This window comes from Ascaphus truei, chromosome 1 (genome assembly GCF_040206685.1).
Source record: "Ascaphus truei isolate aAscTru1 chromosome 1, aAscTru1.hap1, whole genome shotgun sequence".
NCBI lineage: Eukaryota > Metazoa > Chordata > Amphibia > Anura > Ascaphidae > Ascaphus > Ascaphus truei.
The window spans coordinates 409,435,098-409,451,297 of NC_134483.1; the positions used below are offsets into that span (position 1 = coordinate 409,435,098).

The 16,200-nt window shown below is 44.1% G+C and overlaps 1 long non-coding RNA gene across 5 annotated transcripts in view; it reads right to left on the reverse strand.

Annotated features, from left to right (window-relative positions):
• Positions 1 to 13,611, reverse strand: part of LOC142502591 (uncharacterized) — a 43,471-nt gene extending 29,860 nt beyond the window's left edge. For all 5 annotated transcript variants that reach the window (XR_012803807.1, XR_012803808.1, XR_012803806.1 and 2 more), the window contains exons 1-2: positions 13,279 to 13,611; positions 11,085 to 11,182 (exon numbers count right to left, since the gene is read on the reverse strand). This is a non-coding gene — a long non-coding RNA (uncharacterized LOC142502591). The remainder of the gene's footprint in view (positions 1 to 11,084; positions 11,183 to 13,278) is intronic.
• Positions 13,612 to 16,200: the final 2,589 nt, after the last annotated feature.

Genomic DNA, 16,200 nt, shown 5'->3' on the forward strand with positions numbered 1-16,200 from the left:
AGAGTTAACAATTGCCCTTCTTTCAAAGAATTGCACAAGTAGAGTTGGGGAGAGGTTGGATAGACAAATCAATCAAAAGTATCATGTCATCATGATTATAAAAAGCAACTCCTGTGACACAATGCAGGTGATTTTTTACATTCATACATAAGTTTATTCAAGTTTTACATTTTTAATGTTCCCATAGTAACCTACTATCATTTAGCAAAATACACCTGGAAAAATAAATGGCAGTTTTGCATAAATGCAGCCATATCCATACAAAATGAATGTCCTTCTCTGCCTATATACTGTACACTACCACCAACACTAGTTCACCTATTAAACTTGTGGTGAGACGTATTGAAATTAGTTTATTTTTGGATATTTTCTCATTTGTATACATCTAACCCCATCTATTTTTCTCCACCACTAAATATTGGTTTTTCTTAATTATGTGCACTGAATATATAAATATATAATTTTATGAAAGCTTTTTATATCTGATAAGCCCAAAAAGTATACAAACTATTGACATGGCTTTTATAAAGATATCTGTTATTTTACTTCAGAGACTTTTAGAAACATTAATTCATATACTTTGTGAACATGCATTGCCTTAATCTCCAGTTACTAATTACAGTACATGTAGAGACTAGGAAAAACTGTCTTGGAGACAGCAGGTCTACTTTTGTGGTTTTATGCAATTAGTGTCATTCTCTATGCCTCATTTATACCTATTTATATATTCCACAAAAAACCATAACACAATTTTTCTCTACTTCTATCTGTGCAACTTTGACAGCTTTTCATGGCCTATAGAGTATAACAATCACATGAAATTAGTCTAAATTGAGCAGCAGCAAATCTCAACTAAAAGCTGGTAGCACTGTGCTACATTTACAAGACATGCTGATATGATTACAGCGTGACTCATTATCTGACAGGACTTTTATATATAACAAAAAAAAGCAATGAAAAATGTTTGACTTGAAACAGGTGCAATGTCCCATAAAGCACAATACACTCTACAAAATAAATCCACATGTTTCTTTGTAGCGTCCTTTCCTTAAACACTCCTCCAATAAAAGAGACATTAGTCGACAGAACCCCTATGTTGTCAACAATAAATTATTGTTTATTTATTTATAGGGATCTATTCACTTCTTACAATACAAGGTAGAGATGCAGTTATGTTTTTATAAATCTGTCCTCGTGACAATACTATTTATATTCAAATATAATTATGTATATTATGTATGGCCCATTGAAGCGAGTACAATATATATAAATATATATATATATATATATATATATATATATATACACATATATATATATATATATATCTTATATCATATATTATATATACAGCTAAACCCCGTTATAACGCGGTCCTCGGGGTCCACCCCGAGACCACCGCGTTAGTAACGGGGTCGCGCTAATTTTTTTTTAAAAAAATGGCCGCCGCGCGCCTGATCGGGAGGGAGGGAGTTAATTAAATAAATAAATAAAAAAAAAGTTTAAAAAAAATGGCGGCGATTCATCCCTCCTCCCTCTCAGCCCCCTCCCTCCCTCTCAACTCCCCCCCCACCCCCCCACCCCCAAGGTATGCCCCCGCAGGGCAGTGCCCCCTCTGGGTGCAGGAGGGTGGGTTACATGTCAGCCGCACGTTGTACTCACGGTCACAAGTACAACGCTGCAGAGGCTGCAAAATGGAGACGGAGCCCCCAGGAGGAAAGCTGGGACCGGAGCCAGATGCTGCTAGAAGCAAAGCATTCTGGGAGTGGACGGGGCTGCCTCTGTCCAGCCTCATCTGCCCCTCACAGGGAGGGGGGATCCCCCATAGAGACCTGCCCCCCTCACTCCCAGCCAGGGCACAGGGGTGACCCCAAAACAGAGACCTGCCCCCCTCCCTCTCCCTCCCAGCCCCCCTCCCTCTTCCTCCCAGCCTCCTGGTTTTGCGGTGCGTGGCAACGTGTGTCTGTGTCCTCCCAGCCAGATCTGCTGCTGCTGCTGCTGCTGCTGCAAGAGGGAGGGGGGGGGGGGGGGTTCGGCTGCTGACATGTGAGTTCTGCTGACATGTGAGGGGGGGGGTGGGCTGCTGACATGTGAGGGGGTGGTGGGCTGCTGACATGTGAGGGGGGGGGTGGGCTGCTGACATGTGAGGGGGGGGGGTGGGCTGCTGACATGTGAGGGGGGGGTGGGCTGCTGACATGTGAGGGGGGGGTGGGCTGCTGACATGTGAGGGGGGGGTGGGCTGCTGACATGTGAGGGGGGGGGGTGGGCTGCTGACATGTGAGGGGGGGGTGGGCTGCTGACATGTGAGGGGGGGGGTGGGCTGCTGACATGTGAGGGGGGGGTGGGCTGCTGACATGTGAGGGGGGGGTGGGCTGCTGACATGTGAGGGGGGGGTGGGCTGCTGACATGTGAGGGGGGGGGGTGGGCTGCTGACATGTGAGGGGGGGGGTGGGCTGCTGACATGTGAGGGGGGGGTGGGCTGCTGACATGTGAGTGTATTGTGAGGGCTGTGTGCAGTGAGTGTGTGCAGTGTGTGTCAGTGTGAGCAGTGTGTGTGCAGTGTGCGCAGTGTGCGCAATGAGCAGTGTGTGTCAGTGTGAGCAGTGTGTGTCAGTGTGAGCAGTGTGAGCAATGAGCAGTGTGCAGTGTGATCAATGAGCAGTGTGTGCAGTGTGAGCAATGAGCAGTGTGTGCAGTGTGAGCAATGTGCAGTGTGTGTCAGTGTGAGCAGTGTGTGCAGTGTGAGCAATGAGCAGTGTGTCAGTGTGTGCAGTGTGAGCAATGAGCAGTGTGTCAGTGTGTGCAGTGTGAGCAATGAGCAGTGTGTCAGTGTGTGCAGTGTGAGCAATGAGCAGTGTGAGCAATGAGCAGTGTGTCAGTGTGTGCAGTGTGAGCAATGAGCAGTGTGTCAGTGTGTGCAGTGTGAGCAATGAGCAGTGTGTGTGCAGTGTGCAGTGTGTGTCAGTGTGAGCAGTGTGTGTGCAGTGTGAGCAATGAGCAGTGTGTGTGCAGTGTGTGTGCAGTGTGTCAGTGTGTGCAGTGTGAGCAATGAGCAGTGTGTGTGCAGTGTGCAGTGTGTGTGCAGTGTGTGTGCAGTGTGTCAGTGTGTGCAATGAGCAGTGTGTGTGCAGTGTGCAGTGTGTGTGCAGTGTGAGCAATGAGCAGTGTGTGTTCAGTGAGTGTGTGCAGTGTGTGCAGTGTGAGCAATGAGCAGTGTGTCAGTGTGTGCAGTGTGAGCAATGAGCAGTGTGAGCAATGAGCAGTGTGTCAGTGTGTGCAGTGTGAGCAATGAGCAGTGTGTCAGTGTGTGCAGTGTGAGCAATGAGCAGTGTGTGTGCAGTGTGCAGTGTGTGTCAGTGTGAGCAGTGTGTGTGCAGTGTGAGCAATGAGCAGTGTGTGTGCAGTGTGTGTGCAGTGTGTCAGTGTGTGCAGTGTGAGCAATGAGCAGTGTGTGTGCAGTGTGCAGTGTGTGTGCAGTGTGTGTGCAGTGTGTCAGTGTGTGCAATGAGCAGTGTGTGTGCAGTGTGCAGTGTGTGTGCAGTGTGAGCAATGAGCAGTGTGTGTTCAGTGAGTGTGTGCAGTGTGTGCAGTGTGCAAAAAAAAAAAAAATTTTTTTTTTCAAAACGGGAGCCACGGGAAAACCGCGTTATAACCGAATCGCGGTATAGCGAGGCGCGTTATAACGGGGTTTAGCTGTATATATATATATATATATAATATATATATATATATATATATATATATATATATATATATATAGTGACAGAAACCAGGGTATGGAGATAAATTCCATATATAGGGCTCCCAGGATACTGAACAGTTTCTATCCAGTTTAGGCTGGAAAGTGCAGCCTCAGAATGCATGCACTCCATCCCACAGTTTGGCAAGTGCTGGAACTGGGGGGTGAGGGATCCAGACCAGAGTTTGTCTGCTGCCTGATTTCTGTCACCTGTCCTGCTGGTCGGAGATCAGGTATTTAAGGCTGATTTCCTGGTTTCTCTCCCCAAGAGCCTGGAGGCAGGAAGGCTGCTGGAAGCAGAGAGGGGAAACGCCTCTCACCAAACAGGTTAAATCATTCTGTTCCTTTTTGTCTAAAAACTGCAAAGTTCCTTTTTTTTGTTGTTAGAACTGGATAAGCCAGTCCAACCCTGAGTCAGGGAAAACCTTAGTTAAGTTAGTGCTCAGACGAGCAGTGTTTTGGTTGCTTATGTGTTATTTTGAATTCTGTGGAAGTCTCAGTGCCTGGGACTGAATAAACCAGGCAATAGCCTGTTTAAAGTAACAGCACGTTACGCCTCGTCATTTAACCTACCCTAAAAGACCGTGTTCTAACAGTCCCGGACAGACGGCGGAGCTCCGGAGTAAGCCGTTTGTCACATATGGTGGAGAATGCGGGCAGAACACTAAAAGGTCTGCGGGTTAAAGAACTTTAAAAAAAAAAAAAAAAGTTTTTTTTTCTCTCCAAACAAGATGGAAGATGTGGTGAGCGCGCTGGTACGCAATGTCGCTGCCCAGAAAGACACGAATGAAAACCAGCAGCAGACGAATGCAGCCCTGCAAAAGGCGAATGCAACCCAGCAACAGATGGATGCAGCCCTGCAAGAGGCGAATGCAGCCCAGCAAGAGACAAACCGCTTGCTGAGAGAGGAGCAACAACGGTTCGCCCAGGGCTTACAGCAGGAACTCGAGATCCTGAGAGAGGGTATCATTAAGACTCCACTGGCAGAGGCAGCCCCAGTCCCGAAAATGACCAGGGCAAGCCACTACCTTCAGAAGATGGGGCCCTCGGATGATGTTGAAACATATCTTCTCACTTTTGAACGCACGGCACAGAGAGAGGGTTGGCCAGAAGCTGAGTGGGCCAGTCTAATCGCACCCTTCTTAAGCGGCGAACCCCAGAAGGCTTACTTTGATCTAGAGCCAGCCGAAGCTAATATCTATGCAAAATTGAAGTTCGAGATCCTCGCCCGCCTCGGAGTGACCACGGCCGTTCGCGCCCAAAGGTTCCACGCATGGTCCTTCACGTTGGATAAAGCCACCCGATCCCAGATGTATGACCTCATCCACCTTGCTCGGAAGTGGCCGCAACCCGAGGTCAACTCAGCAAGCCACATCGTGGAACGGTTGGTCATGGACCAGTTCTTGAGGAAACTTCCCTCTGCCCTACGCCGTTGGGTCAGTCAGAGTGACCCCCACAATGCAGACGAGCTGGTGGCCCTCGTAGAAAGGTACAATGCAGCAGAAGAGCACCTGCAACCCACAGTCATGGAGCATCCCCACTATCCAAGGTTCCAGGACTCTTCCAGAGACAGTAAAAGGGTACCAGGGTTAAGGGGGGCTGAAGAGCGACGACCGCCTTCACACAGCACCAGCAACAGTGACTCGCATACTAAGGGCAACAGCCAATGTGGAGAGCCAAAAAAGGGCTCTAAGTGGGACACAGACTATGTACCTAAATGTGTAAATTGTTATGAGAGGGGCCACATCGTGAAAGTCTGCCCACTAAATACTGAACCAATGCAATGCAACAGTGTTGAACCTTATTCGTTGTGGTCTCAATGTATGGGCCCTAGCCCAGAGGACCCCTTGAATAACCATCTCTGGGCTGTTGTAAAGGTAAATGGTAAGAGTGTTCGGGCACTACTTGACTCTGGGAGTATGGTTACACTAGTGTCCGAATACCTGTTGCCCATTGGGAAAAAACAGGTAAACAGTTCACAAAGAGTGGCAATTTGTTGTATACATGGGGATAATCAAGAATATTCCACTGTTGATGTTCTTATTGAAACAGAGTTTGGTTCTTTAGATTTCAAAGTGGGTATAGTACCCAAATTGGCACATGATGTGTTAATAGGGACCGACTTTCCCCATTTTCTAAAAATGTGGTCCTCCTCTCAGAATAGCGCCTAGAGTTCAATAGCGGACCATAAAGATGTAATAGAAGAAACAAATCCTTTCCCTTTTTCAGAAATGGAGGTTGACGAGGGCCCAAATATAAAGGGGAAAGAGGAAGAATGCTGTAAAATCCCCTTTCCCATGGCCACCTTGGTAGGGAATACCCCAAATCAGGAGGTTGAACAGGCGCTTACCACCCCAGAACAGGATAAGACCTTCGCTGACCTAGAGGTCAGTCCTGGGGGTTTTAAGAAGGCCCAGTGGGAAGACCCCACATTAGTGGGAGCAAGGGGGAATATACGGGACCAGAATAGTACTCCGGGCCAACCAGATAGGTCACTTGCCTACCCCTACTTCGAGGTAGAGAATGACCTAGTATATCGGGTTGATAAAAGGAAATCAAGCATCTCAGAACCTCAGTCTATCATCCACAAACAGATGGTTTAGTGGAACGGTTCAATAAAACCTTAAAGAACATGTTACACCGGGCGGTCGATAAGGATGGGAAAAACTGGGATTGTTTGTTACCATATCTGTTATTTGCCATTAGGGAGGTTCCCCAATCATCCACAGGCTTCTCCCCGTTTGAACTATTGTATGGCCGACACCCAAGGGGCTTACTGGATATAGCCAAAGAGACTTGGGAACACGAGGTTACCCCATACAGAAGTGTAATAGAGAATGTTGCCCAGATGCAGGACCGCATAGCTACAGTCCTACCTATAGTGAGGGAACACATGGAAAAAGCTCAAGAGGCCCAGAGGAATACGTATAATAAGGGTGCTAGGGTCAGAATTTTTCCCCCAGGCGATAGGGTACTAGTTCTGGTTCCCACTGTAGAGAGTAAATTCCTTGCTAAGTGGCATGGGCCATATGAGGTCTTGGAAAGAGTGGGAGAAGTAAATTACAAGGTGAGACAGCCAGGTAGGAGGAAACCTGAGCAAATTTACCATATAAACCTACTTAAGCCCTGGAAAGATAGAGAGGTCTTGTTAACCCTAGTACCCCCAGGTCCGTCAGAGAATCGAGAAACTGACCCAGAGGTTAGCATAGCTGAAACCCTGTCCGTTCATCAGAAACGAGAGGTCCAGAATTTAGTGAGAAGAAAAAAAGAAGTCTTCTCTATGCAGCCAGGTAGAACTAGCGTAATTGAACATGACCTACTCTCTGAACCGGGGGTCCGAGTTAACCTTAAACCGTACCAAATCCCAGAGGCCAAAAGAGAGGCTACAAGTTTAGAGTTTAAAAAAATGCTAAAACTAGGCGTAATTGAGGAATCCCAAAGTGGGTGGAACAGCCCTATATTTTTAGTCCCAAAACCAGACGGTACAACAAGGTTTTGCAATGACTACCGTAAACTAAACGCTGTGTCAAAATGTGATACTTATCCTATGCCCAGGGTTGATGAACTGGTAGAGAGACTGGGCAAAGCCCGATATCTCACGACCCTAGACGTAACAAAAGGATACTGGCAGGTACCCCTCACAGAAAGGGCAAAAGAAAAGACAGCCTTCTCAACCCCAGACGACCTCTTACAGTATAGGGTGCTGCCTTTTGGCTTACATGGAGCTCCCGCCACATTCCAAAGAATGATGGATAAAATTTTAAAACCATAAACTCGGTAATCCATAGTGAAGATTGGCAATCCAACCTTCCAAAGGTCCAAGCTGTGCTTGACGCAGTTCGGTCTGGTGGACTAACTGCTAACCCCGCTAAATGCACTATTTGTCTGGAGGAGGCCAAGTATCTGGGGTATTCTATTGGCAGAGGTTTACTCAAACCCCAAACACTCAAAGTAGAGGCGATACAAAATTGGCCAAGGCCAGTTACAAAAAAACAAGTAAGGACCTTTTTGGGATTAATTGGTTACTATAGAAGGTTTATTCCCAATTTTGCAACTAAGGCAACCCCACTAACCGACCTCACAAAACCAAGAGGGCCGCTAATGGTAAAGTGGTCCCCCGAAACCGAACAGGCCTTTAGAAGCCTGAAAGAAGCTCTCTGTGCCCAACCAGTGTTGGTCACACCTGACTTCTCTAAAGAGTTTTTAGTCTAAACCGACGCATCTGAGGTAGGGCTGGAGGCTGTACTCTCCCAGGAGTCTCAAGGTGAGGAGCACCCCATCCTTTATTTAAGTAGGAAACTAAATCCCCAGGAGAAAAATTACTCCATAGCCGAGAAAGAATGTCTCGCAATAAAGTGGGCTGTAGAGACGCTCAAATACTATCTGTTGGGGAGAAAATTCCGGTTGGTCACAAATCATGCACCCCTCACCTGGATGTGTCAAAACAGAGAGAAGAATGCTAGAGTGACCAGGTGGTTCCTAAGCCTACAACTCTTTACATTTTCTGTGGAACAGAGGTCAGGGCACAAACATGGCAATGCTGACGGGTTGTCAAGGATGCACTCCCTAATATCAATGGTCGCTCATCCCTCGGGGTCTGAGCTGGGGGGGAGGATATGTGACAGAAACCAGGGTATGGTGATAAATTCCATATATAGGGCTCCCAGGATACTGAACCGTTTCTATCCAGTTTAGGCTGGAAAGTGCAGCCTCAGAATGCATGCCCTCCATCCCACAGTTTGGCAAGTGCTGGAACTGGGGGGTGAGGGATCCAGACCAGAGTTTGTCTGCTGCCTGATTTCTGTCACCTGTTCTGCTGGTTGGAGAAGGCTGATTTCCTGATTCCTCTCCCCTCTCCCCAAGAGCCTGGAGGCAGGAAGGCTGCTGGAAGCAGAGAGGGGAAACGCCTCTCACCAAACAGGTTAAATCATTCTGTTCCTTTTTGTCTAAAAACTGCAAAGTTCCTTATTTTTGTTGTTGGAACTGGATAAGCCAGTCCAACCCTGAGTCAGGGAAAACCTTAGTTAAGTTAGTGCTCAGACGAGCAGTGTTTTGGTTGCTAATGTGTTATTTTGAATTCTGTGGCAGTCTCAGTGCCTGGGACTGAATAAACCAGGCAATAGCCTGTTTAAAGGAACAGCATGTTAAGCCTCGTCATTTAACCTACCCTAAAAGACCATGTTCTAACAGTCCCGGACAGACGGCGGAGCACCGGAGTAAGCCGTTTGTCACAATATATATCATATATATACTGTACTCGCTTCAATGGGGCATACGTTGTAAAATACAGTAAAGATGATATTTATGGTAAACATAAAGTTAAAATTGAATATAAATAGTATTGTCACGAGGACAGATTTATAAAAACATAACTGCATCTCTACCTTGTATTGTAAGAAGTGAATAGATCACTATAAATAAATAAACAATTTATTGTTGACAACACAGGGATTCTGTAGCCTGATGTCTCTTTTATTGGAGGAGTGTTTAAGGAAAGGACGCCACACACACACACACACACACACACACACACACACACACACACACACACACACACACACACACACACACACACACACACTATATATATATATATATATATATATATGTATATATATATATATGTGTGTGTGTATACTGTATATATACACACAAACACTAAACCATAATGAAATCTGGCAGCAAAATATGCTGTCTTATTATTATATTATTATATTATAATAATCCAATACACTTATTATTCTATTATTATTATTCTATTATAATAATCCAATACACTTATTATTATAATCTAATGGTATATAATTTGCTGGAATCCAGTTACAAATTTGTGATTAACATTTCCACTGCTTTGCACATATTCTAATAACTGAGATTGTGAAAAGCAATGTGATATAACAGAAGACATTGAAAACAAAAGGTTTATCACTAGGGATGTGCAAATGTCTTGACGTTTGCTTACAGTACAGTAACTACCATTTTTGCAATTTTTTAAAGACAATTGGATATTTGCTAATATGTAAATTTGACACTATTTTGCAGCAGCATTTAGCGAATTTTGACAAAGATCTGACGATCGGCACAGTTATCATCGATTTCTATTTGCAGTGCTGGAGAATTTAGGATTTTCTCAAATTAACGTTTTAATAAGTAATGCTGGGTCTAATATAGTGGGTGAAGGTGGGTCCTGACAGCCTGCTTGCACACAGGGTCTATGGGACTGACAGATTTACAAAAGGCTTACTAAACCTTACCACCCTTTTGTGGATCTAGTCCTAAACATAAGTACATGGAGTAGAGGCACTCACAGGTATAAGTTCTTTGTAATGTAGAGATGGTGCTGGTCCAGAGTATGTGAGAATCTCACTCATACGGTAAACTTGACAGAAGATGGACTACGCTACCTTCCAATCATACAGTCTTTCAATGAGTCAAACAGTTGATTTGTTGAGGAGTGAAAAGGTGAGCCATGTTTTGGGGGTTAACCATTTTTTCAGGTGCAGGTAGGTGATGTTGTGACCAAGACACTACAAAATATACCTTCTGTATAGATAGAAAGCACAGATGTGGGGCATTGTGGTGATATGGTGGGGGAGGGTGGTATTGTGTGAATGTGTTTTTTGTGTGGCATGGGAGTATCGTGTGTGCATTGTGGGGAAGGGTCTTTTGAGAGAAATAGGACGCAGAGAGAGAGAGATAGGATGGGGGCGGGGAGGGGGGGGGGAGAGAGAGATGGCATCATATCCAATTTTCTAACGCACAGTGGGCCTTATTCAGAAAGCCTCGATATGGCCCTTATCGAGCACTTATCGACCACTTATCGACCAAAATGGCTACTCGTATTCAGAAAGCCTCGATAAGTGCTCGATAACGGCCTGTATCGACGCAAAATTTTATCACTAAATCCAAGATGTCCGCTGTGTCACAAGGTATTTCAGTCAGAGTGTGGATTTGGTTCCCACGATCTGATTGGCTGAAATACCATGTGACGCCGGCTTCGTGACGTCATCGTAAAGGAAAATGAAGCACAGCCATTCTGATTGGCTGGCATCATTCCCTTTAAGTCACGTCATGTCAAAAAAAAAAAATTAAAGTCGGAACATGGTTTTAACAGCCAATCAGGTGGCTGTTAACCATTTTGAGGCTAAATGTGACGTCACAAGCCATATTTAAGGCTGTGACGCCTCATTTGAGCCCAAGAAGACGACGGGACAACATCGGTTGGGATTTAACATGGGGTTTTTTGGATTGACAGATGAAGAAAGAAGATAAAGAAGATGAAGAAATGGTTACAGATGAAGATAGAAGAAGGTGATTAAAGAAAGAAAAAAGAAGATTGGGGTACCTGAGCCGGATCTTCATATCGGATGGCATCGGATGCTGTTAGAGGCCTTCAAGGTACGTGAGCTTCTTGTTTCCCCGGGAGTCGGAGGGCCACCGCTTCTAATGGTAAGTAATATATTCAATGTTTGCAAATGTCTCTTTTTACAGGTTTATTCTTTGGATGTGTTTTTTGATTTTTTTGGGGAAGGCACATTGACTGATAATATATTAATCTGTACCTCTTTAGGGTGCAGATTAATACATTATTATGCCAATATTTGGGGGGCATTTCTCGCTTGGTATTGCTGTTGCTTTTTTGCATTTCGGTTATTATGTGGATGTGATTGTTTGTTTTTTCATGCTTAATGTAATTAAAGGTTTGCGATTGGTGTTCGTTTGTAGTTAATGTTGTATTATGTTAGCTAATGCGTTTTAGGCTTCTTTCAGATCTTGTTAGAATTTATTTCTTTCTATTTTACTGTTTAAATTCATTAATGTTGGAGTAGGGGGAGGGCGTGTATTGATGTTTTTTAAAATATTTATTAATATACATTCTTTAATAGTGTAGATGTGCAGGGGGTCTCCGGAGCTGAACCACATTGGTTTTATGTCCAGGGACCCCCTGATTCCCAAGATACAGGCCCCTTTATGGGGTGCCAGTATCCCTCTGCATTGAAATGTCCCGCGTCATGTGACCGGGACATTTCCTTGCATAGGAGATACCGGCACCCCATAAAGAGGCCTGTATCTCGGGAAGCAGGGGGTCCCTGGACCTGAAACCAACGTGGTTCAAGTCCTGAGACCCCCTGCACATCTACACTATGAAAGAAATGTATATTTAAATAAGTAATTTTCGGGCGACATTTCCGCTGTGAGAGGCGGCTCTCTCAGAGCAGCTTTCTCTGCAGCAGAAATGAATCGCCGGTTCAGGCCTTTTCAGAGGCTGGATGCTCTCGCTGGCAGTAACTCGCCTGTTTTGGGAATTTTGCTATCACTGGTAATCGAGCCTTTCTGAATACCGTGATAGCAACACCCAAAAAAACGGCATTTTAAATTCCCTTGCGATTTTTTTTATCAACCCTTTCTGAATAAGGCCCAGTATCTCTTATCCAATCATATAACCAATGTATTATTATCTAACAGAATTACAGCCCCCAAAAGATCATGGTAATGCAGAAACAACGTGAAACAGAATCTATAAACCTTATACAATATAAAGAGATATTGGAATAATGTCAAATATGTTGTAGTAAGTAATATGCCTTCAGGTCGTGGGAGAAATATGCAAGTAAATGGAAAAACAATAAAGTAAACCAACAAGAATGTAACTATTGAAAAACAAATCAATAAAAAGGGAAGCAGCCACCGGGAATACAGTTTAACTAAGGCGAACATATAATAGATTTAATCCCTCTTTACTTTACCTCAGACTATAGAACCTGTCACTGAGGTGGGGGCCTGAGTCCTGTAACTTGGGGTTTAACTCTTATAGTGGGTGGTACACAGAGTCGGCAGCAGGAGTAATTAGACACGACAAAACTGTAAGGAATTATAACAAACATTATGGGCCTCATGCAGAGAGCATCGTTATTTCAAAACTCGCCATTTTTTGTTCAATTTCCCTCAGAAAACGGCATAAAATGGCGAGTTGCGAAAAACGCGCCATTTTTTTATTTCTATGTTTAAAACTCGCCTCGCGGCTGGCGAGAACCTCAATCGCGCCATTTTTAAAACTCTCCGAATGCAGAGAAGTGCGAACGGCAAGTAGCGGCTGTTCGCGCCAAAAAAAGGCGCGATTCTCGCATTTTTGCCGCGCCACGAAAATATGGCAAGATGGCGCTCGCCGCCTATAGTAAAGGGGAAAAAAAAGGCGCGAATTTGTTTTTACACGTTTCTGAAGCGCGCATCTCGCCAATTTAAACTCGCCACACGCATCCATGTTAAACATAGCAGAATTCGCACTTTTCTGCATATGGAGAATAAAACTCTCCAAAAAAGCTACTTTTTATGAAATTCGCCATTTTTAAAATTCTATGCTCTCTGCATGAGGCCCTATATTACTTTATCTATCATTTTGAACAGGAATACATACACAGGGCTACTACATAACCCATAACCACACAGTATTTCTGCAATCCTACTAAAAGAAATCACTAAAGCTGCACCTCTGTCTTTATATATTTTACAGTCACTGCATATTACAGTAGTTCACATACCCTGTTGATCAGGCAGGATATTTATACAATAACCTTATGTTGGAGCTGTGGATTCAAACAGATGCAGCTGCTGCTTCTTACAGTCAATTTGAAAACATAACCTGTGTTCCAATGCATTGAGATCTCTCTCTTTCCTCTGGCTGTTAAATCCTGATATTTCTCCTTTTAGCTGTTGCAGTGCTCCCTGAGGTGTCACTGTACTTTGTACTGGCCAGCAAAATCCACCAGTCTTCTCACTCCATGGATCGGTCCGGCCCTTGCAGAGTATTCTACAGCAGCCTCGCCATATGAAAACTAACTGCCACACCAGTCCCCTCAGCAATCCATTTCCAACTGACACCAACTGTCATTCCACTGGCTAAGCACAGTCACATGGTCTAGTGGAATGTAATTCTTAAAGGGGCCATGTCCTTTGCTGATAGCAGACACAGGGTGTTACATAAATATAAAGACTGGCCAACAAACAACAAAGGAAAATTAATAGACAAATAATTTATTAGTAACATTATCATAATCATAATTATATCATTTGTCTTGGTTACTGAAATATGGAAGGATTTATGCTGACAGAAAAGCATCTCACATACAAGGTGGTAAGACTAAACAGTATTGATTACTGTTGCACATTAAACCATATACAGTTTTATGGGTTTAACTTATCTTGATGTAGGTAAAAAAAAAGTTAGCTATCCAAGTCCAGGGTATTGGTATTCACTTTCGCTTCCTATATTACAAAGGCAATATAGTGTAGAAAGCCAAAGTAGCCCACTTCAGATACCTGGATAAGGCAAATAATTTTCTGATAACTGGCGTTAGGTAATTCTAGCTCTTAACGCCACGTATATCAACGACCTAAAAAAAAAGCTGTGAAAATGGTGTTATTTCTTTCGTTACATTTAACGGACTGCGGAGGATATGCGTTGAGGTGGCCGTTGGGGTGGTTCTCGCGTCTTTTGCATTACATAAGCACAAGCATCCGTTAAAGTTAACAGCAGACCATCGCTACTTTAGCATGGCACTTAACTCCTCATTCCTGAGCTTTGAGAATATCCGTTAACACTTAACGATACGTTAACTGAAGTTAATGTGTCGTTGAGTATTTAACACAATTCTGAGAATTTACTCATTGAGAGTTACCTATTGTTTTGAATTATGTTCTGGGTCCAAAATAAAGTGGGCAACATTACAATTTACAGTAACTAACATGTTTAAAGTTGAAAACAGCAGACAAGTTGAAGAAACCCAGGCAGGAAGCAGATTTGAGGGGCTCAAGTAAATTGTCTTAAGAGTGGGATGATCATTACAAATGTAGCCATGCTGTAAAATGGTCTGCAGTTTCCTCTCCTGCTGGCAGTAAACCTGGTAAGTTACAGGGATGCCAGCAGTAATCATGGAGGTTTGCCCTCACACCCTGGGGAGGTGCCCTATGTGTGGATGGGAGTGGCTACATACTCTGAGTCCACCGTTAGTGACATCAGAGATGTGCCTGCCCCCTGAGGGATATAAGGCACAGCACTGCTAAAAGTTAGTGTGTTGGAGTAAGGAGCAAGTCTACGTTGAGACTTGGGAATCGGTGGCACACTAGCGCTTTAACTAGTGGCCCTATGTTATGTTAAGTAACATCTAGCTGACCAAGCCATACTGTGTCCAGGGACCTGGCACAGGGGTGATCTCCCTGAGGGGAGAGGGGATCCCACTCTATTGGGAGGGGAGGATAACACAGCAAGATGTGTGGCTAAGCAAAATCCCTGTAAGGGGCAGTTGGCCCGCACCGTAAGCCACAATAAAGACACCTTGATCAAAGACATTCTCATGTGTGAGACTGGAGTTACTCTACAGATGATGGCACCATGGAGGAGTTCCTCATCAGAATAATCCCCATGCGGACGCAGGGATCCTGATGAGGTGGAGGCGCTGCACTGGTTATAGGTAGGACTCGCACACACTACCTCAGCTGCCTGTCCGGGTTGGCAATCCCCAAACACCATCATGCGGGAGACTCAGGAGTCCTGTTGCCAACAGGTGCACCACCAGACACGACCATGTAATGGGGGTTGGTTAGACCACATGGGCCAATCTGAGATTGGGTGGGTCAGGCCAGGCCAGAAAATCCGTTACACAAGGAAGATCGTTTAAAACCAGAGACAGAACATGAAACACAGACAGAGCCCAGTGCTACATCCAAATGACACAAATACACAGTACAGTGCCTAAATATATATATCTTTTGAATATAATGGTCTTTTAGTTTAACTCTTTGGCCAAAGTGTTGTAAGCCCTTGAGTCCCTCCAAGGCAGACCACGTCTCAAGGGTCCTAACACTAAAATAAATTCTTAATAACCTGTAAATTACCAGGAAGAATGATTTATAATAAATCTGTCAAAATTAGTTGCATAGTTCTAAGTCGACCAGATTCGTTATTGAGCCTTGCAAATATAAGTAGGTTTCTGGAGGCAGATCTTATTAGATAATAATATACAGTAGGTGTGAGAAGCCTGCTCTGATAATTGGTTTACTTGTCCAGAAAATATTTGAAGATAAGACAGAAATGATGTACATTGTATCTGGAGTCTCTGGACTAACCTAGTTTAGTTAAGATATCAAAATGGTGGGTGTTGAAGTTAAAGAGTAAGACAAAATGGCATATTGAGTGGTAAAGAATGTCAAGTTTTCTGAGCTGAATTTGAGGTGATGTACCTAGACTACATCCCCATAGTCAATAATTAGCATTAGCATCTGCTGTTTAATGTGCTTTCTGACCAATCGCCATAGGCAGGATTTATTTCTATAAATTACACCTAGTTTGGGATACATTTTGGATGTCAGTGTTTCAATATGCAAACCAAATGTTAAGTTGTAGTCAAGCCACATACCCAAATATGTAAAACGTAGTGTTAGAGCTGGTTCTAATCCATAGCTGT